This window comes from Aythya marila (assembly GCF_965140915.1).
Source record: "Aythya marila genome assembly, chromosome: 1".
In the NCBI taxonomy this organism is placed as follows: domain Eukaryota; kingdom Metazoa; phylum Chordata; class Aves; order Anseriformes; family Anatidae; genus Aythya; species Aythya marila.
The window spans coordinates 44,548,522-44,571,923 of NC_139042.1; the positions used below are offsets into that span (position 1 = coordinate 44,548,522).

Sequence of the window (23,402 nt, forward strand, 5' to 3'; positions counted from 1 at the left end):
GGGCAGATATATTTATTGCATCTAAAGATCATCCCAGTCAGATTTCTGTATCAGATCACTTTGTTTACAGAGCAGGAGGAAAGCTGGGCATGTCTGGATTTATTCCCACATGTTGACTCACAACTATCCTACTCAAAGCCAAAACCACTCCTAGTAACACAGTCACCAGCAGCAACTGCCAACCAGCCAGAGCAGATAACAGCAGAGACAAACTTTCAATTTGCTTTAACCTGAAACTTGAATCTTGGTGGAAGAAGGATTCGAGCTATAGGAAGTAGTAACTGGAGGCATATTAAGGGACCTCTCATCAGTGATCAATAGACACACAGTGGAAGTTCTTGCATCTGGACAAGTCTTTCTAGCTACTCTCTTCAGTGCCAAAATTGGTAAGTCAATGTTATAGCATTAAGTTTGCCTGGGGAACTTTGAAATGGGGATTATTTTAAAAACATACAAACAAACAAGCAAATGCATTTGTGTTTGATACTCAGTGTTTTCCGTATAGATTCTTCTAAATTTACAAGTAGCATTTCCCCTTCCAGTCTTGCTGTGTGTAATCTGGGCTCTGATTGCCATGTCTTTTTTTTTTTTTTTTTTTTAATTCTCTTCCCTAATGATTGACTTCTTTAAGTTGATATCAGGAAACTGATCAGTTATTTAGATAGACTGTATTAAAATGACCCATTGATATAAAATCCAATTCATACATACTTAGCAGGGTGGGAATAGTAAGACAAATAGAAAAGATGCCAAAGTTTTCTGGTATTGTTTCAAGTGGAGATGATACTGAATGTATACAGAACATGGTTTCTTAAGGATGGGTTGCCATTCTACATTTAACAATTGCTTTATTTTATTTGGGAGTTCGTTCCCTTTCAGTCATAACTAAAGGATAATTGACACTGTTTTATTGTACTGCAAGGAGATTTCCATGCTCTTTAACAAGTGTCTTCTCTAAAAGATATCTAGAACTAACTTAGACACTGTTTGTTCCGCAGAATCTTTTTCTTTATAAAAGCTTTGAGGAAATATACAGTCTTTCAACGGTAGGTTGAATTCAATGACATCTACACTGACTTCCTCAAAACTCTTCCAAACCCAAAGCTTTTACTTCATTGTTACATTTATATCTTGCCCTATCTGTGTCCTTGCACCCATCACACACAAACCTTCTTCAGGAATGATGACAGTAGGCCTTATGCAGCTACTTGATATTGATAAACTCTTTGAGTTTAGTGTAGCATTTGTTCCTATAGAGTTTAGAAAATATATACAACATCATTTAATCTAAGACATTGAATAGAAGTACTCAGTAGACAGAAGGTTATATTTACTTGGATCAGGAACAATAGGCTTAGTTATTCACCAAGCTTCAACAGGTTCAAATTCAGTTAAGATTTTGACTCGCATTCCATCAGTATGAATACTTGCTCTGGTATGTAAGCCAATTGACTAAGTCACCTCAGGCAGTTGAAATCTACTTCAAACAGTCTGTAAAACCAGCCTGTTTGAAGCCAGCTAGCATCTGCTGTCTTATTGTGTGAAAAGATGGACAAAGAGGCAGAATTTGGACTAACATGTAGAATGAAGTAGAGCAAGGTACTGGGGATAACGAATGTATTAATTAAAAAATTAGAAAAATTTGGAAGAGCTGAAAATATTGCTGAAAACCTCACAGTTTGTTATGTATTCATACTGGATGCAGGCAGGGTACCACTCACATTTTAAAGAGTTATGTTATGAACTATAAATAAAACTAGGTTTGTCCCTTGCTGTTATACCAGCTTCTTAACCATTTCAAATTCTGCAAATAGTACTGAAAGGGACTAGGGATCACTAGGCCAGTCTCTTCTGAGTTTGTGTAAAACATGGCTGCATCTTTTCAGCAGGATGGTCTTATGCTAAGATTGCTTTTTCCTGGAAAGAAGATGAAAATGCCTGAATGTCAAATCCTGACCAGCACTGCTGTTGTGCAGCTCAGTTCTGCATTGTGGTTTGCAGTGAAATGCTACATCATTCCTCTTTATTTCTTATGGGCTTTTGCTGCAGTTGCATTCTGCATATGGATTTTTCTAGAGCCAAGTTTTCCACAAGCAACAGAATATCTAAAGCCATCAAAAGATGGCTATCATCCAAAACTAAATATCATTTCTGTTCCCTTTCTTGATCTGAGGAAATTTGGAATGATAATAAAGAGGCTCCTAGAACTGTGTTACACAAAAGAGTAAAATGAGGGTGACTCTTTTCTTGCTGTGCTTTTCTTGTTGCATAACCATGAGATGGAATATATATATATACATTTCTATTTTAACTATTTATCTGTGACAAACAAATGGCAGCAAGCAAAAGCTGCTCATTCTAAGTATTGAATCTTAAGTTTTGCAAAACTGAAAAACAAGAGGGGAAAAATTTTATATGTTGAATTCTGGTACCAATTTTCACAGAAATACTTGAACAACGATCAATACAAATACATCTGAGCATTTTGAATTCACGTATCCCAAAATTTAAAGTAAGCCATCAAGGAAAGAAAATCAAATGTTCAAGTTTAAGAAGTTTAGGGAGATTATTTCCTCTTCTTCTTGTGCCCAAGAAGTGAGAATCACAGAGGTCTCCGGTGCAATTAAGCAGGTTTAAGCTGCCATTTCTGGCTTCTGGGATTTCAGTCATGTGTGTTGGAGAAAGCTCTTCCATTTGCTGTGCTGCAGATTATTTGATAACAGATCTTATTTTTATTACTTTGTTTCCACCTAGTGTTCAAACTGCAAATCACACTAAATTGTAAGTATGTTCTAGAATCAGTACTTGCAGATCAGCATTGGGCTCAGCTAGGAGGGATTTGCATCAAAAATAAGCAAATGGATATAGTAATATTAAATATTTCTTTTACGGTATTGCTACTATTTGCAGTAGATTCTACACTAAAGGATGTCAAGCATCTACTATGATCTTTGCTACACAGTCTGTTAAGGAGCAGGAGTATCACTTATGATCTAAATGTCAGAATCCTTCACGGATATAATCTTTTTTTTTTTGTGTGTGAGGTCTGCTGTTAACTGAAGACAAATGAACACACCGTGGTCACTGAAAGACATTCATTACTCTCATGGGCAAGTGTGTGCTAAGAATGAAGTCCAGAAGGCAGTCACTAAACTACATGGAGGTTTCCAGGTGAACTTACCTGTATAGTCTTTACCATATGTCAGTAAAGTATTTTCATGCTTTATAACAACCATAAGATTTTAATAACAGATACTGGAGGCTTCAAAAACTCCATTGTGTTGCAGGAAGAAATAAAAGAGAAATTTTTGTGTTGAACTATGAAAAATATTTTTTCTGGTTTGTTTGGGAGGTTCAATAGAACATAGCAAGAATACACAGCTTGTGGCTCTACCTTGTGAAATGTAGCAGGAGGCTTAAGGACAGATAAAAAGCATGTATGGACAGTGATGTTTTAAATTCTGTTATGTTCTAAGACAAAATAAATTGTGCCTTATACATTTTAGTATGTTACATATGCTTACAAAAAGTAAAAAAAAATATATACTGGTATTGCTAATCTCAGACAGCAATTCATACAACACAAGTATGGCAACAGCTTTGATAGCTATATGATATTTTTTATTTACGCATTTCTTATAAAATTCTAGATACAATAATTCTGTTTATTTGCCTGTTCTTGTAACTAGAGCAAAATAGCTAAAATACCTAACTGCACCACATACATCATCTGAAAAAATACAGAATTATTATTTATCCAATCTTCTAATGTCTGATGTGTATGGGGACAGAATTACTTGTCTTGAGGATTTGTAATTTGGACTTTTTCTTTAGGAAAAATGCTTTTTTTTGTTTTCCCTTACATTCTCTCTTTGAGCACATGCAAAAGTTAATGTCCAGATTAAGGAACTAACTGATAGTTTCTTGGTATAGTTTCTTGATATAGTTTCTTGGATAGTTTCATTCAGGACAGTGTACTAGCTGTTGTTATCACTTTTTTCACCTTTTTTTTTTTTTTTTTTTTTTTTTTTTTTTTTTTTTTTTTTAAGTGTCCAGCACTGGTTACTGCATTAGGCAATGCTTAACAACCTGCACTGCACTCAACTCCTTTCAGGCCTTCATCTGAGGAAGTATCTCCTCTAAATGAGTAGATACTTCTCACCCATTTGAGGTGTGGCTTAGACACCAAGGTGCTTGCTCCAAACCAGGCAGATAGCTATGCAGAGGTATACGTGTATGTGGCTGGAGAACTCTGAATAAAAGGGAATTTACATTTTGCAAGAGATAGGCAAGAGGCTGGCTAATGTTTCCAGAGTTAAAACTTTTTATTTAAATTTCATTTTCATAGCCAATCTTTTTCCTTGATTTGTAAAGTGGTGTATTAATATCATAGACGTGTAAGACAAAGAGTCCTTTCTGTTGAAATGTGTTTTTGTTTTGATTTACAGACTGCTTATAGTGACATTAAAAAACCAATTAATTTAACTTCTCTAAAGACTAAGCGCATATGGATCTACAGGTCAGCAGTTGTCTATCAGAAATATAGAAATATCAGAAAAATATTGGATTATTTTAACAACTGTGAGCATTACTGTCTGAACTTGGAGCTACAGAATGGTTCAAGTCTAGATCAGTTGCTACTACCCAACCTTCCTGCTTGAGTAGTAAACCCAAATTTTATTTATGGCATTTTTTTTTTCTTATTTGTGAAATAATCTTAACTGAATTGAGCTTTTAATGGCGACTCCATGGAGAGGGTTAGGAAGGAAAGAACGCTATTTTATGATATTCTCTGTTGTTACCTGAAAGCCCTATCCCTGCCAGAGAGATTCCTGCATTGAAGTGGAGATTTGCTAGATTTGTAGGTTTGCTAGGTCTGAGTCCCAAAATCATCTGGCAAGACCTGTAAACTAGGGAAGGCATCACCGTGGACGTAGCTCTATGGGGAAGATGCACCCATCTTGGAACAGCTGCTCTTGTTTTGGATCATGGTAAGCTGAGGGGCTATTTTATTTTGCATATCATATATTGATCATATGAAGACAATCTCAGCTTTTATGGTACTTTAAGTAGAGTGGGACTGGGATGGTTTCCCTTCGAGGGGATGGAAGGCAGGACTTTGCTACAGGAGGAAAAAACATACTGCCAGTATCTAAAACCAACAATAAATTAGTGCAAGCAGAGTAAATTATTTTTGACGGTATGGGAAACCTCAAGATTACCTGATATAATTAAAATCAGTACATTCACCTCTAAGTAATCATTTGTAATAATAGGTGTCATATTTCTTACCCTATCATCCTTTAAGGAACTGCTCTTGGCAAAATAAATAGATTTCCTTGGAGGACTGCATTTATGCAAATAGACTGTGATTAAACTAAATTAGCACTAAGTATCCTCTTCAGCCTTGTATATACAATCCTGTCCTGGGATCTTTGGGCTAATGAGTATGTGGATGAAAATGTTTTATGAGAGATACTGTGGAAAACTAAATAAATTATTAGAGTGTAAAGTAAGGAGGAAGCTGACTTTGATTTTTGCAACATTTTAATGCTGGTACTATATATTTTGAATCACTCTTTTCTATTAAGAAGGCTAGTAGAAAGAAGGGCACCTTTGACTAATGTTCTTTTTTGATGCTTTCCATTACAGAGGAATGGCCACACTAGATTAGACATAAAGAACCATCCAGGCCAGGAACTTATTTCTGACAGAGCTCAGTCAGATGCCTCAGAGGAAGGATCTGCATTGCAAGGATCTGCAGTCAGACGTAAGGGCATGGCTCACCCTCTAGCATGAAGCTAATAAAGCTGTTCATATACCTAGAACAGTCTGGTGATACCAGAAATAATGAATTAACTGTTCACAAATTTTCAATCTCTTGTACTATGTGTGAAATACAGCCAAGCTCCCAAGCCTGATCCTTGCTTGAAGGTTGGATGTAGCAAATGTATCAGTTGCCATAACCTGGAGGCATCACAGTGGGCTGGGAAGTAGGGGCAGCAACAGCTGTGGGCAGAGCAGCCCAGGACTCATAAGAATTCACACCTGCACATGCCTAAGCAAGTGGACTGAAAAATCCTATCTGCTGATAAACGTTTTAAAAGGGAGTAATCTAACCCCTTGTGTTTGGTGCTGTTTCGTGAGGATTTCAGAACTTCCATGTGTCCCAGGTTTTATGGGGAGAACTTTTGGAGGTCTCAGCAAGAACATCAGAGCAGTTTAGGGAAAGTCAGATATAGCCACAGCATTCAGGGAGGTGTCTGCCACTTACACTGGCATGCAAAGCTCTGAGTCAGCTTTGTATGGAGTCAGAGACCTTAAATGAGGCATGGAAACAGAGACACCCAAATATGGAGCTACTTGAAATTCACTTTTTCTTTGTAGACACTTAGGAGTAGTCAATACAAAAACACTGAGGGTGGGGGATTTCCTACATCTAGCTGTTACCTTTTCCTGAGGTCTATCCATCTGGGACCAGAAACAGACTAGTGTCCACCATTGTTTCTTCAAAGTTCTGACTAAGGACTACTCTAGTAAAAACAAATTGTGGAGAAAGTAATACAAGGGACACACAGACACACAGCCGCCTTGTTTTCAGAGACTCTGTATAAGTAGAACTCCTCCTGTTATTATGGAATGCTGCTCATGACAACTATAGAGAAAGCTTGTCATATGGAACATTAATTTTTTACAGGACCATATTTAAGCTCAGTAAACTAATTTATTTATTTATTTATTTATTTATTTTTTACAATTGTGAAGTATACTGTGGAATTAAAATATATAAATTTATTGTTAAAGTTTCCCTCATCTGTGCATTATCTATGATGTCTGCTTCTAATGTGTAGATGTATATTTGCCTGAATGCATATTCTGTATCTTGTTGAATAAATCAAAGCTGTTATGTATTCCAGCTTTCATAGTTCTATTGCTTATGAGATATTGTGCCTGTGAATTCAGGTTAGCTTGGTTGTTCTTCACAGATCAACATCTTTAGTACTTACACAATCCTGCAAGTGACTAAATTTATTTGGCTCAGAGCAAAGCATCAAAATATGCCTTCTTATGATGTTTATCTCCTTTGCTCATAACAGAAATTTTTATCTATTTTTAAGAAGTCTCTTGTACATGAATTTCACTTTTTGAGCTTGTACTATACTTTCTTTTCACAAACTTCTTAATAGTCACTTCTGTTGCAACAGAAGAATGAAAATAAATCGGTACATTTTCATAATTAATTAATTAATTATAAGGCAGAAGAGGAGATAGTTTACATTTCATTGACTTTATAATAATAGATTTGCAAATGTACGTGTGATTACCTCCTTCCGTCTTGTTCATTATTACATGAAAAGCTCAGGGAAGCCCTTAATCTTTTTTACCAACCATAGTTGTCAGAGATAGGATGTGGTAAGGATGGGAGTAAAAAAGGAAGGAAACAGGTTAGCACTGTCCGATGAAAAGGTGTACATAATTACAGAGAAAGTGTGGACTCTTTTTAAAGTTAGTAATTCTGGCTTCATCTTCTGGGAAGTAGCCATTTATACAGTGTACATACAGCTTAGGAAATTGACACTCATAAGAGGAAGGAAAGAATATGCTATAGATGGTTGAGTCTAACCTAATCAAGTTACTGGTGGTATACCCCAGGGCTTAACACTGGGCCAATACTGTTTAGCATCTTTGTTAACGATCTGGATGAAGGAACAGAGTGCTCTCCCAGCAAGTTCACAGATGATACAAAACTGGGTGGGCTGGCTGATGTGCCAGGTGGTTGTAGACCTTGACAAACTGGAGAATGAGACAGAGGGTAACCTCATGAAGTTCAACTTCATGGAGTAAAAGCATGGGTAACGAGGGTAAAGGCAAAATCCTACATCCAGGGAAGATTAACCCCCGGCACCAGTACATGCTGGAGGCTGGCTGACTGGAAAGTGGCTTTGCTGAGAAGGTCCTTAGAGTGGAAATTGCCCAGGAGCTGGAAAACAAGATGACCATGAGCCAGCAATGAAACCTCATGGCACAAAAGGGCCGGCAGTATCCTGGGCAGGTTGAGGGAAGTGATCATTCACAGAATCACAGAATTTCTAGGTTGGAAGAGACCTCCTCCCTACTTTTCACCAGTGAGGCTGCCTCTGGAGTACCATGTCCAGGTCTGGGCTCCTCAGTATAAGAATGATATGCACTTACTGGAGCAAGCCCAGCACTGGGCCACAGAGGTGATTAAGTGCTGGCAACATCTATCACGTGAGGAAAAGCAGAGAGAGCTGGGACTGTTTTGCCTGGAGAGGTCTCAGGGGAATCTCGTCAATGTGAATAAATGCCTGCTGGGAGGGAATCAAGAAGAGGAAGTCAGACTCTTCTCATTAGTGCCCACTGACAGGATAAGAGGCAATGGGAAGAAACTGAAAATCTTGAAATTCCATCTGAATGCAAGAAAACACTTTTTTACTATGTGGTGTGGTCAAGCATGGGAACAGATTGTCGAGAGAGGCTGTGGAGTCTCCATCCTCAGTGGTATTCAAAACTCAACCAGACCACCATCCTGGGCAACATACTCTAGTTGATCATACTTAAACTGGGGTGTTGGACTACATGAGCTTAAGAAGTCCCTTCCAACCTCAACAATTCTGTGCTTCAGTGAATTGATCCTATTATTTGATTAGAGTCTGCCTGCAAGTGTAGTAGTGTAAAAACATAGGAAAGTATTTCTTTTCAGTTTTGAGTTGTTGACCAATTTAGTGGTGAGTTGACTTCCTTAATGCCTAAAGTGATAATGGTTCCTATCACTCACATCCCATCCTCTAGTTTTGTCCTTCCCAATAGTGCTTGGAAGATATCAAAGATCACTAATATAGAGACAAATTTTGAGACAAGAAAGAAAAGTTCTTCCATATGGAAAATATGATGTATGGATAATATTTGGCAAATGCTTCTCCCATATGTATACATTTAGACATATAAGCAAGATGTGATTTGTAGATGAGAGGAAAGCTAGCACAGTATTTTAAGACTTTATGAAAATCATGACATACTCTGAAAGAAGCAGAAGAATCTATCTGAAGATAGATTGTTCATTCTAAAAGATGGCATGTCCTTTAGGTTGAAATCCTGTGGGAAATTTCTCTTGTAAGATTGTAGCTGCTAGGGCAGAGAAAATACTCTGTACTATGGAGGAAGATTATGACTAAAACCCATATGACTGAATTTACAGAGAAGTTAAAATACTGATTTTGAGGTGTGAACTGTCCTTTTGTTTCAATAGTTGCTAAATTAACGTACTAGCTTTAAAAGATGGCTTCATGACTGGTGTAAACCTAATAGTACCCTGACAAATGAGTGGTGTTGCCCTACCCAGTATCTTTTTTTTTTTTTTTCCTTCTCTCTTATATTTTCATTTACTTATTCTATTATTTATTTATTTGTTTATTTATTTTTGCTGTAGGCTTTGTTTCAGTTCTTTTGGTCATGAGACTTGTAGTGAATTGGATCAGTTTACTGACATGACTGAGTTGATGTAAGAGACTATTGCATGAACATGGCCAAGGGCAGGACGAGGAAGGCAGAACTGCTCCTTCTGGTGGGAATGTGGTATTAGATCAGTTTAAACTGATAATGAAACCGCGCCCTTGCTGCTAACCACAAAAGCTATTGTCAGCACCCATTTACTGGATCACTGCACTGTACAGTTAGGTTAGTGACAGAGACACTGATTCATGGCAATCTCTGGGGTGTTTCCTGAACAGATAGTCACTGCAGTTACACCTCTGACCATTTAGGAGGCTGAACTCACAAAATCCTTAGAAAATTTACAATAAGAGGCTATCAATGAACTTGGCCTGATGTGCAAACCACCGCAGACTGTATATTCGCGGTATTGTCTTCAAATCTCTCAGCTCCCATGTTTTCAGCTAAGCAACCATCCTTCCTCATCCTGTGCGTTTGCCTTTATTTGCTACTTCTGCAGCATAATTCAGATATTACTCTGTCCTGACCACAGGCCATGTGGAAAGAATTGCTAACATGCCACACATTTTTCATGACATAGCTCTCATGCAACATCACTGCTCAGCTGATCACAGATTTTCTAGAATATAAAATTTTTCCTATTTATTTCAACTCCTCTTCAGCTACTTCGCTACCTACTTTCAAATTTCTGTTTCCATTTACTCCCCTTCTTCCAAACAGTGGCACTTGCAAGTCATGTCCCCATTGTGCTTTTTTCATGGATTAAATTTTGGTCTGACTAACAATGATCTTTGTGTGTGTCATGGTGCTCACCTAGTACCTTTGGAAGATCAAATTTAAAACATGTATTTTCTCAAATAACTACTGGAACTTTTGGTGCTAAAAGTTTTGATTATATAGAACAAGATAGCACTTCAAGTAATATAGTATAATGTAATGGAAAACATCCAAATTTTAACATATTTATCAGCTGAGGAACAACAATAACAACAACAAAATTTCTCTAAGAAAGTGAGATTAAATGCTTCCAAACAAAAACTTCAATGTTATTTGCAATAATGGCATGCTGAAATTTGTATATACATTGTGCTCTGCTAATTTTGTTCTCCTGTAGTAAACAAGCAATTGAAATTGATATTCCATTCATCTTTTGTGAAAGCAAAAAAGATTGTTCTTATTTTCAATTGAAATGATCTCTAGTTCCAGTAGAGATCTTTACCCAGAAGGAGAAAATAACCTTTAATTCTCCAAGGTTCAAAGCCAGCACTATGTGTAAGAAAGATTCAAAATAATGCTCATTCTCCATGCAAAACATCTGGGAAACAAGAGAATCTGAGTTCAACAACATGTGATTTTTGATTGTGATTCTCGGCGGGAGGCAGAGAAACTGCGTGCGTGAGGTGCGAGCAGGTGGATGACCTGGTCCGCATGGTGGCGGAGCTCAAGGAGGAGGTGGAGAGGTTGAGGGCCATCAGGGAGTGTGAGCGGGAGATAGACTTCTGGAGTAACTCCCTGCAGGGCCTCAAGGGGAGGTGCCGAGGTGAGACTCCCCAAATGGGGGCGGACCCCCTGCCCTGTCCCCGTCGGGCAGAGGGAGGGGATCTGGGAGCTGAGGAGGAATGGAAACAGGTCCCTGCTCGACATCGCAGGCGATGCTCTCCCCTTCCGGCCCCACCTTCCCAGGTGCCCTTACGCAACAGGTTTGAGGCCCTAGAGATTGAGAGGCCGGTGTGTGAGGAAGAGGTAGCAAATGTTCCCAGGAGGATGCCTGGAGCGAGGAGGCCGACTCCGCGCCTCAGGACTGCCTCCACCAAAAAAGACAGGAGGGTTATTGTTGTTGGTGACTCGATTCTTAGGGGAACAGAGGGCCCTATTTGTCGGCCGGACCCTACCCGTAGGGAAGTCTGCTGTCTCCCTGGGGCCAGGGTCAGGGACGTTGCCAGGAAGCTTCCTAACCTGGTACGCCCCTCTGACTATTACCCCCTTTTGATAGTCCAGGCGGGCAGTGATAACATCGAAGAGAGAAGCCTCAAGGCTATCAAAAGGGACTTTAGGGGGCTGGGTCGGTTAGTGGATGGAGCGGGAGTGCAGGTGGTGTTTTCGTCCATCCCTATGGTGGCAGGGAGGAGTTCAGAGAGGACACGGAAAGCCCACCTGTTAAACACATGGCTCCGGGGCTGGTGCCAACGCAGAAATCTTGGGTTTTTTGATCATGGGGCACTTTACTCAGCACCTGGCCTGATGGCCGCAGACGGGTCCCTATCTTTTAGGGGAAAAAGGATCCTGGGCCAGGAACTGGCAGGGCTCATTGAGAGGGCTTTAAACTAGGTAGGAAGGGGGATGGGGCTGAGGCTAGCATTGTTGGGGCTGTGCCAGGGGGAACAATGGCAAGGCCGGAGGATAAGGCAATGGCCCAGCTGAAGTGCATCTACACCAATGCACGCAGCATGGGTAACAAACAGGAGGAGCTGGAAGCCATCGTGCGGCAGGCAGGCTACGACTTGGTTGCCATCACGGAGACGTGGTGGGACCAGTCTCATGACTGGAGTGCTGCAATGCCTGGCTATAAGCTCTATAGAAGGGACAGGCAGCATAGAAGGGGTGGTGGTGTGGCTCTCTATATTAGAGAGTCTTTCGAGGCTGTAGAACTCGAGGTTGGGAATGACAAGGTCGAGTCCCTTTGGGTTAGGATCGGCAGGGACAACAAGGCTAGTGTCCTGGTCGGGGTCTGCTATAGACCGCCGAACCAGGATGAGGAGACGGATGAGGAATTCTACAGGCAGCTGACAGAGGTTGCAAAATCATCAGCTCTTGTACTCGTGGGGGACTTCAACTTCCCTGACATATCCTGGAAGCACAACACAGCCCTGAGAAAGCAGTCTAGGAGGTTTCTGGAGAGCGTGGAAGATAGCTTCCTGACGCAGCTGGTTAGTGAGCCTACCAGGGGAGGTGCCCCGCTAGACCTTCTCTTCACAAACAGAGAAGGACTGGTGGAGGACGTGATCGTCGGGAGCTGTCTAGGGCAGAGTGACCACGCAATGGTGGAGTTCACTATTCTTGGCGAGGCCAGGAAGGGGACCAGTAAAACCGCTGTATTGGACTTTCGGAGGGCTGACTTTGAGCTGCTCAGGACACTGGTTGGTGGAGTCCCTTGGGAGGCGGTTCTGAAGGGCAGAGGGGTCCAGGAAGGCTGGGCGCTCTTCAAGAGGGAAGTCTTAATGGCGCAGGAACGGTCTGTTCCCACGTGCCCAAAGACGAGCTGGCGGGGAAGAAGACCGGCCTGGCTCAACAGAGAATTGTGGCTTGATCTTAGGAGGAAAAAGAGGGTTTATAAGCTTTGGAAAAGTGGGCAGGCCACTAAGGAGGACTTTAAAGAAGTAGCGAGGCTGTGCAGGGACAAAATTAGGAAGGCCAAAGCTCATCTGGAGCTCAATCTGGCTACTGCCGTTAAAGATAACAAAAAACGTTTCTATAAATACATCAACACAAAAAGGAGGACTAAGGAGAATCTCCATCCTTTACTGGATGCGGGGGGAAACTTAGTTACAAGAGATGAGGAAAAGGCGGAGGTGCTCAATGCCTTCTTTGCCTCAGTCTTTAGCGGCAATACCGGTTGTTCTCTGGATACTCAGTACCCTGAGCTGGTGGAAGGGGATGGGGAGCAGGATGTGGCCCTCATTATCCATGAAGAACTGGTTGGTGACCTACTACGGCACTTAGATGTGCACAAGTCGATGGGGCCAGATGGGATCCACCCAAGGGTACTGAGGGAACTGGCAGAGGAGCTGGCCAAGCCGCTGTCCATCATTTATCAACAGTCCTGGCTATCGGGGGAGGTCCCAATCGACTGGCGGCTAGCAAACGTGACGCCCATCTACAAGAAGGGCCGGAGGGCTGACCCAGGAAACTACAGGCCTGTCAGTTTGACCTCAGTGCCAGGAAAGCTCATGGAGCAGATCCTCCTGAGAGTCATCATGCAGCACTTGAAGGGGAAGCAGGCGATCAGGCCCAGTCAGCATGGCTTTATGAAAGGCAGGTCATGCCTGACGAACCTGATCTCCTTCTATGACAGAGTGACGCGCTGGGTGGATGAGGGAAAGGCTGTGGATGTGGTCTACCTTGACTTCAGCAAGGCTTTTGACACCGTCTCCCACAGCATTCTCCTCAAGAAACTGGCTGCTCTTGGCTTGGACTGGCGCACGCTTCGTTGGGTTAGAAACTGGCTGGATAGCCGGGCCCAAAGAGTCGTGGTGAATGGAGCCAAGTCCAGTTGGAGGCCAGTCACTAGTGGCGTCCCCCAGGGCTCGGTGCTGGGGCCGGTCCTCTTTAATATCTTCATCGATGATCTGGACGAGGGCATCGAGTGCACCCTCAGTAAGTTCGCAGATGACACCAAGTTAGGTGCGTGTGTCGATCTGCTTGAGGGTAGGAAAGCTCTGCAGGAGGATCTGGATAGGCTGGACCGATGGGCTGAGGTCAACTGCATGAAGTTTAACAAGGCCAAGTGCCGGGTCCTGCACCTGGGGCGCAATAACCCCAAGCAGAGCTACAGGCTGGGAGAGGAATGGTTGGAAAGCTGCCAGGCAGAGAAGGACCTGGGAGTGATGGTGGACAGTCGGCTGAATATGAGCCAGCAGTGTGCTCAGGTGGCCAAGAAGGCCAACGGCATCCTGGCTTGTATTAGGAACAGCGTGACCAGCAGGGCTAGGGAGGTGATCGTCCCCCTGTACTCAGCTCTGGTGAGGCCGCACCTCGAGTACTGTGTTCAGTTTTGGGCCCCTCGCTACAAGAAGGACATCGAGGTGCTTGAGCGGGTGCAGAGAAGGGCGACGAAGCTGGTGAGGGGCCTGGAGAACAAGTCCTACGAGGAGCGGCTGAGGGAGCTGGGCTTGTTCAGCCTGGAGAAGAGGAGGCTCAGGGGCGACCTTATCGCTCTTTTTAGGTACCTCAAGGGAGGCTGTAGCGAGGTGGGGGTTGGCCTGTTCTCCCACGTGCCTGGTGACAGGACGAGGGGGAATGGGTTTAAGTTGAGCCAGGGGAGTTTTAGGCTAGATGTTAGGAAGAACTTCTTCACTGAAAGGGTTGTGAGGCATTGGAACAGGCTGCCCAGGGAAGTGGTGGAGTCACCATCCTTGGAAGTCTTCAAAAGACGTTTAGATGTAGAGCTTAGGGATATGGTTTAGTGGAGGGCTGTTAGCGTTAGGTTGGAGGTTGGACTCGATGACCTTGAGGTCTCTTCCAACCTAGAAATTCTGTGATTCTGTGATTCTGTACCTGGGAACTTGAAAACCAGGTTTCACACTGGGGTATTTCAGACACTAAACAAGTGGCCCAAGCAACACTGGCAAATAACTTCTGTACTGCTCTGAGTGGAGAAATAATTTGATCCAACTGTTGTGTGTCCTCACCACAGCTATTTTTACAGAAAACCACAAGATTTTACTGGCTGAGCTCAATGGCATGTGAATTCTGCTCTCCAAGGAGCATGAAGACCAGCAGTTTTGGCAGTTTCATTTCCTTACTGATGACAAAAAATGAAAAAAGACAGAGAGAGAGACCAGCGTGACACATACTGCGACACTGGATTTTGTGGTATCACTTAAACAGAGAGACAGGGTGCAGCTCAACTGTTTTTAACCACCGAAACAGAAAATGTTATTTGGCAGGAAGGAGGAAGTACACCAAATCTACTATGTCTCAAACCTGACTGTGTCTCTTTAAAATGTTCTTAAACCTGTTTAACACACCCCTACTTTTCACCACTCCCTGGGAACATGCGCCTCATATAGCAACTTGTAAATCAAGAAAAACCAAACCCAGCAATTTATTCTCTAGTATGTGGTGGCTATTCTCACACACCCATGCTGGCTGTATAATTAAGCTACAGCATAGCTCACTGACATGGAACTTTCTTCTGCAACTTAAAATGGTAAAACCACTACGGGTTTAAAAGTTTCAAATATTCTAGAGCAGAATTGAAAGTTTCAAAATAAAAATTGAGAAAAGATAAATAATTCAAATACTGTGATTTAGGCACAATACTATGGAGGTTCTGCTCACAGATACATAGATGATGTCAAATCTCAATTGTACTGGTTTATCTGCAGCTCAGGACTCTGAACAGAATGAAAAAAAAATTAACTGCAAGACAGCTAAAAATTAAAGTTTTAGTTTTAGTATAGCGAGAGGGTTTGAATCCAGAAAGATCTAACATATTCCTTCTAGAAATATTCCCTTTGTACCCATGAATGAGAGGGAAGGAATTGCCTAAAAAACTCAATGATTTTTTTTGTTTGTTTGTTTTCTCTCTGTCCACTAATCTTGCATGTTCTCTGTGGGTTAGACTCCAACATACCCAGTTTACAGTTTCCTTGCCATGCTTTTTCTGTAAGTGGCCACAGTGTTGCTGGAAAGCTGTTTTCTACAATGCATCACAGGACATGCAGTTTGCTTGAAGATTAGACGAATTTTGATTTAGTATAGGTGCTGTTATTTTCAAGGGTGCAGAATAAGATTTGCAACTATTTGCAACAATTTTGGCCAGAGACAGAGGAAAAAAAATATCTGCATGCATGTTTCCTTTTGTTTGAAATTTGGCAAGAATCATGGCTTTCTGCAAGAGCAAAATTTAATTTGAAATCCTGCCATTACATGGGATTCATCTGACATGTCTATGTGTTTACAGTGTGGATGCCTACATCTGACTTGTCATCTTAGGCTCCCTTTCAAGACAGCGGAAAGAAATAGCAACTCCTGGAGCCCAGTGCTCTGACCTACTTTAGTCATTTACATTAGAGTGAAATGAATTTCATTAGTGGAGTCTTGGGTGACAAATGTAGAAGCAGGAGTCTGACTTCAGATGTTGCCTTGCTATTTTGTTAAGCAAGGCCTGCTTGGAAAGTCTTGCCCAGCACTGAGGAACTGAGTGTTTGAACATAGCTGTCACCAGTTTGGATTCTCCTTTCATTGAGTAGAATTCAGATTATTTACTTAGGCATTAATTTTAATTTAGTTTTCTCAGGCTAATAGCCTGAAAAAGGATCCGGAGCAGCCCACATTTGAAATTACTGGGTTCTTCATGGAATGCATAGCACCATGGCAGGATCTGGAATGTCAGGAACTGATCTGGGTCTCCATGATTACATCCAGATAATTATAATTCTGTCCAGACTCTTTTCCTTCTAATAACACACAAATTATTTTGGAAACATCCTGTTTTAAAGCCCAGCCTCCTTTCCCTTGCACCTAACAACAGCAACAACAAACAAATGAAAAACAACAGCATCAAAAATAAATGAAAAAATCTTCAGCCCAACCCTTCACGTACTGAACATTAAAACTCACTTGAAAGACTGTTTCTGTCAACATTCTTTCCAAACTACTTACAGTTTTTAAAACAATTTTTCAAAAAAAAAAAATAATTTACTCAGAATAAGAGGGAAGAAGAAGTTTGTATTTCAAATATATTCTAACATTCTATTGACAAGTTTCAACATACAAATATATTATAAAGGCAAGAAGAGAACTCAATCTTTTATTCAACTTCTCACCCCACTATGACTTACGTGATATGTGTTGGTTTTGGAAAATTATTCTCTTTTTTTTCACATAGTTTCTTTGTGATTGAAATCTGCACCTGAAATTTATTCCTTGGAATATGCTCAGAAATGCTATTGATCCTTCTACTTCTGTGGACAAGGGAGGGCAACAAAACATCTGAATTATTGTCCAGAGAAGCTTGGAGGGGGACAAGGAGTGAAAATGCCACATCTATAATGCCATTTTCTATTTTACTCCTGCAGCTGACCTACATTTCAACACATATCACAAATCTGCTTTGTGATTTTATCTGTCCTTTGAATAGATGAGCAATTTTATTTGACTGCAAAGGTAGTTTTAAGCAAAGGGTTTTAAACATGCGCTAGCAAATACACAGTGCTCTCCATAATCACATATGTACATACTCTTCCCATTTGCCATATAACTAGAGAATAAATTCAGTCTGAAGAAACTAAAATAAATTTGCTGAATGATTCAGTTAAGTGGCTGAAAGTCAGCCCCTTCACTAAAGAGACTGGCTTATTTTAATACCGAAGCATAAACTTTCAAAAAAAAAAATAAATCTGGTATCACTTTGATGTGGTTTAACCTGGCAGGCAGCTTAGCACCACACAGCTATTTGCTCACTCCCTGCCTCCCCCAGTGGGATGGAGGAGATAATAAAAAAAAGGTAAAAACTCATGGTTGTGATAAAGACAGTTTAATAGGGCAGAGGATGAAGGGATAATAATAACAACAACAATAACAATAATAATAATAAATACTGTACAAAGCATGTGATGCACAATGCAATTGCTCACCACCCACTGACTGATGTCCAGCCAGACCCACAACAGTGGCTGCCAGCCCAACCAACTCCCTCCAGCTTTATAGCTGAGCATGCTGCCCTGTGGTATGGGACATCCCTTTGGCCAGTTTGGGCCAGCTGTCCTGGTTCTGTTCCCTCCCAGCTCCTGGTGCACCTCCAGCCTCCTCACTGGCAGGGCCACGAGAAGCTTGAAAGTCCTTGACTCTGCAAGTACTGCTCTGCAACAACTAAACCATTGGTGTGCTATCAGCATTATTCTCATCCTAAATCCAAAGCACAGCAACATGCCAGCTACTAGGAAGAAAATTAACTCTATCTCAGATGAAACCAGGACACAACTTAATCATATTGCTTTTTGTTTACATCAGCATCAAATAATTAGGAACAATTTAATACAATTTTAGTTATGTACATTATAAAAATTTTGACCATAGGGGTAAACCATTGGAGTGGCAGTCTTTGGTCAGCCCAAAGATCTACTTAGCCCAATATTCTGTCTCCAACAGTGGCCAAAAGCAGATGCTTAGGGAAGCATGGAAGAACAGGGAAAGCACTGATTTCCCTAAGTGCCCTTATAAGCTCTATCAATTTGTACGTTTGAGTCTTAGCCAAATGTGGTTTCTGTTTACTTAGTAACAATCAATGGATTTGTCTTTGACAAGCTTATTGCCATTCTCATTCAACTCTTTTATATATCAGTATGTACTAATGCATATATAAGTACATATACACGCTCACAGAGCAACAGAGATATACACAGATATATATGGATATATAGGGAATGGGGGAAAAGATACCTTTCTGCCATTGTCATGTTTGACTTTGATGTGGATAGGGAATGGGATCATGCTCTGTTATGCTTGGAAGGCATACGCAGCAGTTATGTGTGCTGGTAACACAAATGTGGAAGCACGAAATGAAGATTTGATTAAATAGATGGAATATTGTTGCACCGGTCCATCAGTTTTTAGACTGACAATACATTTCCATATAGGTTTTTAAATGACAGGCAATTGTTAATTTCTGTATCACCTAATTCATTCCTAATAGTAAAAGATACAGTGATCATTATAACAACAAAAGCTTCTTAGCCCTCACAGATGAATCCAGCACCATACCAAGCTAAAGAGAGAAACACAATCTATCAGATAAGTGTAATTTGAACCTCCTCACATAGATATTATTTTATGGAGTAGATACATCTCTGTATCTACTCTAATAAAAGAACAGCCTGTGGGGATGTCTTCAATGTATTTAAAGTGCCCATGGACAATTAATTTCTTTAAGAAAATATTAGTTAGGTAACAGGAAGGCACGTTACGCTCTTCAATTTCTCCTCTAGCATCTTTTAACAAGATGTCTTCCCTGAGGTTGCTAACATGGCTTCTTTCCTAGAGCTCTCAATGAGGATTTCTAGGTGATGGGGATATTGCAAAGTCTTGTTTATAATTTAATGAAAAAACACAGCTAATCATAATTCTCACAGTCCCACTACTATTGTAGCCACTCCCATTTGTGTTCTTTGTTACTGATAACACAATAACAAATAAGCTATTTATCAGTAACATGAGCTATAAAACTGATTACAGCCATTCAGCTGGTACCATGCAAATGTCACTTGACTTAGCCAGATTTTCAGCACAATATTCTTTAGACAACTGATTTTATCAGTAATTTTTATTTTATTTTATTTTATATTTTTTTAAGCTAAGGTAGTAATGGTACTGGTACAAGATTAAGATACACAAGATTAGCATAATGTGGATGAGACTTTCAGGGATTTTTGCAAGATATTCCACTCATTTGCAGAGTAGGGAGGTATTCAAAATATGCAAAAAGCAGGCCTATTGACATTGAAGATTATATATCTGCCATGAAATGTGTTGGCACCTGCTATGATTAGCATGTTTTCTCTATGAAGCAATTTTAGAAAGGGAAACAGAAGAAACTGTTCAGCCATTTTCTGTGGCAGCTAAAAGCATTGAAATGGTTTAGACACTTTGCATACTATTTATAGCATTCTATTTTTTCCTTCTTTAGCTTATGAACTCTGCCACGCCTTTTGGGAGAACAATGGGCTACAAAATACATCTGAAATGTCACTGATTTCCTAGCATTTAAAAAATGCATATGAAAAAGCTCTGATAGTGCTCCTTCTTGTACTCAGGAAGGTGTGGTTAAACAACCGTAGGGCATACCTTACACATACCAGCCAAAAGGTCTTCCCCAGGAATGGCAATCTGTAGTAGCAGTAGCAAATACAAGCTGGGTTGGCAAATAAATAAAAAAATACATTCATACATTTTAAAAATCCATAAAACCCACCCTTATGCCTGGTGCATTTCTACCAGTCTAAGACTTACTGAAATATTTTTCTCAATTTAACAGAAACATAATCTACTAAAAGTGGTTTAAATTGTTTTGTCTCTGCACAACAGCTCTTTCTACCTGATATTACAAAAAGATCCTCCTCTCTAAATACTTCAATCACACAATTCATAAACTTCTGAAAAATAACATAAAAAGAAAGGGAAAAAATCCAAATATGATATATAAATAATCATTTAGGCAGAGGTGGGATCAATATCTGTATGCTTTAGTAAAAGCATTGTAGAGCTATTCTCTCCAGTGAATATTTAAACTTTACCAAGGTAAAATAACTGTGGTAATTGTGATCCCTCCCACAGAAGACACCTTACAACTCAGCCGTTAAAGTAGCTTACTGGTAGAAATGGGCTGCTTTCAAAAGGAGAATTGATCTGAACCCAAGCCTCTCCCCATCATATTTAAAAAGGCCTGTCAGTCAGGTGAAGACCCTGGTGACTGGAAAAAGGAAAATATCACTCCCATTTTTCAAAAGGGTAGAAAGGAGCACCTGGGGAACTACGGACCAGAAAGCCTCACCTCTGCCTGGCAAGATCATGGAACAGATCCTCTTGGAAATGATGTTAAGACATGCAGGGTAAGGAGGTGATCTGAGAGAGTCAGCATGGCTTCACCAAGGGCAAATTGTACCTGACAAATCTGGTAGTCTTATATGATGGAGTGAATGCATCAGTTAACAAGGGAAGACTGACCGATGTCATCTGCTAGGACTTCTGTAAGGCCTCTGACACAGTCACAGAATGGCTGAGGTTGGAAGGGACCTCTGAAGATCATCTAGTCCCACATGACATCCTGATCTCCAAATTGGAGTAATATGGATTTGAAGGGTGGACTATTCACTGGATAAGGAATTGGCTTGAAGGCCACACCCAGAGAGAGGTGGTCAATAGCTATGACCAGGTGGAGGCCAGTAATGAGCAGTATCCCTCAGGGGTCTGTCCTTGGACTGGTATTGTTTAATATCTTCAAGAACAGCATACACAGTGGGATTGAGTGCACCCTCAGCAAGTTTGCACCAAGCTGAGTGGTGCAGTAGATACAAGAGAAGGAACGGATGCCATCCAAAGGGACCTGGACAAGCTTGAAAAGTGGGCCCATGTGAACCTAATGAGGTTCAACAAGGCCAGGTGCAAGGTGTTGCATCTGGGCTGGGGCAATCCCAGATATGAGTACAGGCTGGGAGAAGAACTCATTGAGAGTAGCCCTGCAGAGAAGGACTTGGGTATTCTGGTGAATGAAAAGCTTGACAGGAGCCATCAGTGTGTGTGTGCAGCTCAGAAGGCTTACTGCATCCTGGGCTGTATCAAAGAGAATTGGCCAGTAGGTCAAGAGAGGGGATTGTCCCCCTGTGCTCTGCCCTTGTGGGGCCCCACCTGGAGTGGGGGAAGTATGTGGGGCTGTTGGAGCAGGTCCAGAGGAGGGCCATGAAGATGTCCAAAGGGCTGGAGCACCTCTGTGAGGAAAGGCTGAGAGAGCTGGGGCTGTTCAACCTGAAGAAGTGAAGGCACCAGGGTGACCTCACTGTACCTTTTCAGTACTTAGAGGGGGCTTGTAAAAAAAGATGGAGAGTAGTTTTGCTCAGGCAGATAATGATAGGACAAGCGGGAATGTTTTTTAACTAAAACGGGAGATTTAGATTAGATGTTAGGAGGAAATTCTTTACTCAGAGGGTTATGAGGCATTGGAATAGGTTACCCAAAGAAGCTGTGGATGCCCCATCCCCGGAGGTGTTCAAGACCAGGTTGTACCAGGCCCTGGCCAACCTGATTTGGTGGGTGGCATCCTTGCCTATGGCAGATGGGATGGAATGATTTTTAATGTCCCTTCCTACCTCAACCATTCTATGATTCTGTGAACTTGGGCTAAATAGTCTAAATGATTTTTCCAAATTGGAAGGTTGTTGCTTTCTCTTTCTGTCCTTTGATATGATATTTCTATCCTTAGGCATGCTCTGAGATGAGCCTGGCAGGCAGATTAGGCAGAGAAATTCTGACCTCTGAACATCAGGGGAGGAAAAAGAGTTATTAAAAAGGAGTGCAGGCTCTTGGCAATGCCAGTAGTTAGGCTTTGCAAGGCTGCCCAGGAAATTGCTTATCTACCTTTACAATATACATCCTAGTCTGAGCTAGGATGCCCATGGACATCTCCCATCAAATCAATAAGTTTTTGTTTGTTTGTTTGTTTTTGAGATGTCTTCCCATGTGCAGGAGAACCAGAATCTGTAGGGGAAAAGAAATCCTGTGGGGATCTAATGTTGGAATAACCTACCTGTGGAAAAAAAAAGCATATTTCTTATTCCTCTATCTCCTCTCTGTTGCAGCTGTGAATCTTACTGGGATTCATGAACTATTTCTAGCCTAGTTCTGAGTCACAAATATGTCTTGGTAAGCGTGTACCCATTGGCAATATGTTCCCTTGGTAAACTGTTGTCACTAGGGTTGAAATGTACCCTGTACACAGAGTTAGCAAAAGTTCTAAGCATACCCTAATTTTATGAAGTAGGGCTGGAGTGGAAATGAGGGGAGGAGTCACCTTCAAGGGAAAGATGTCACCCCATGTATGAGTACCACTTCCTTACATTTATAGCTTTATGTTTGCCGGGCTGGGTTCTGTCTTCCATAAATCACCCTTTCCTTTTGACTTACTTTTTAAAACTGCTGCATACATATGTAGGTGATCCTAGACCAAGCCTTAGCAAGAAAAATATGTTGGTAGCACAGAAGTGCAACCCTCCTCCCAAATAAAGGTTACATTAACTATCTGTTTCTGCCTGCTAACCCATGCAGGCTGGCAACCTGTCATCATCCACTGCTGACACCTCTGTATGTTATAATTTTGTCACCTTTTGACACAAGTTATGTTAAACATGATTCACTTGGGAAAAATCAGGTTAAATGAGTTGGGCCACACTCCTTAACTAAGTAGGGGTAGACTTGAGCAATATCCCCCATTTGTCAGAGCCATTATCTGTTAGTGTACTCCTTGACATAGTTTTGTCCTTGCCAGTGAGTTCCTTCTGAAACAAACAAACAAACAAACAAACAAACACCTTATGTATGGATATCTCTAGTAGAAGCCCTGTATTGTTTTTCATAGGAGTGGGTACAAGGCTACACTCCTTTTTGGAAAGCAAGTTTAGCCCTATTGATGCAAACCATGCTGTATCACTTCCCCTTAC

The 23,402-nt window shown here is 41.2% G+C and overlaps 1 protein-coding gene across 4 annotated transcripts in view; it reads left to right on the forward strand.

Moving 5' to 3' along the window:
- Nucleotides 1-206: 206 nt before the first annotated feature.
- SCEL (sciellin) overlaps nucleotides 207-23,402 on the forward strand; it is a 77,884-nt gene continuing 54,688 nt past the window's right edge. For 2 of the 4 annotated variants that reach the window (XM_082752846.1, XM_082752850.1), the window contains exons 1-2: nucleotides 207-386; nucleotides 3,045-3,171. The gene's annotated coding sequence lies outside the window, so the exon portion shown is untranslated. Of the gene's footprint in view, nucleotides 387-3,044; nucleotides 3,172-5,732; nucleotides 5,771-23,402 lie in introns of those variants that run through there. The other 2 variants (XM_082752847.1, XM_082752848.1) reach the window with 2 other exon arrangements.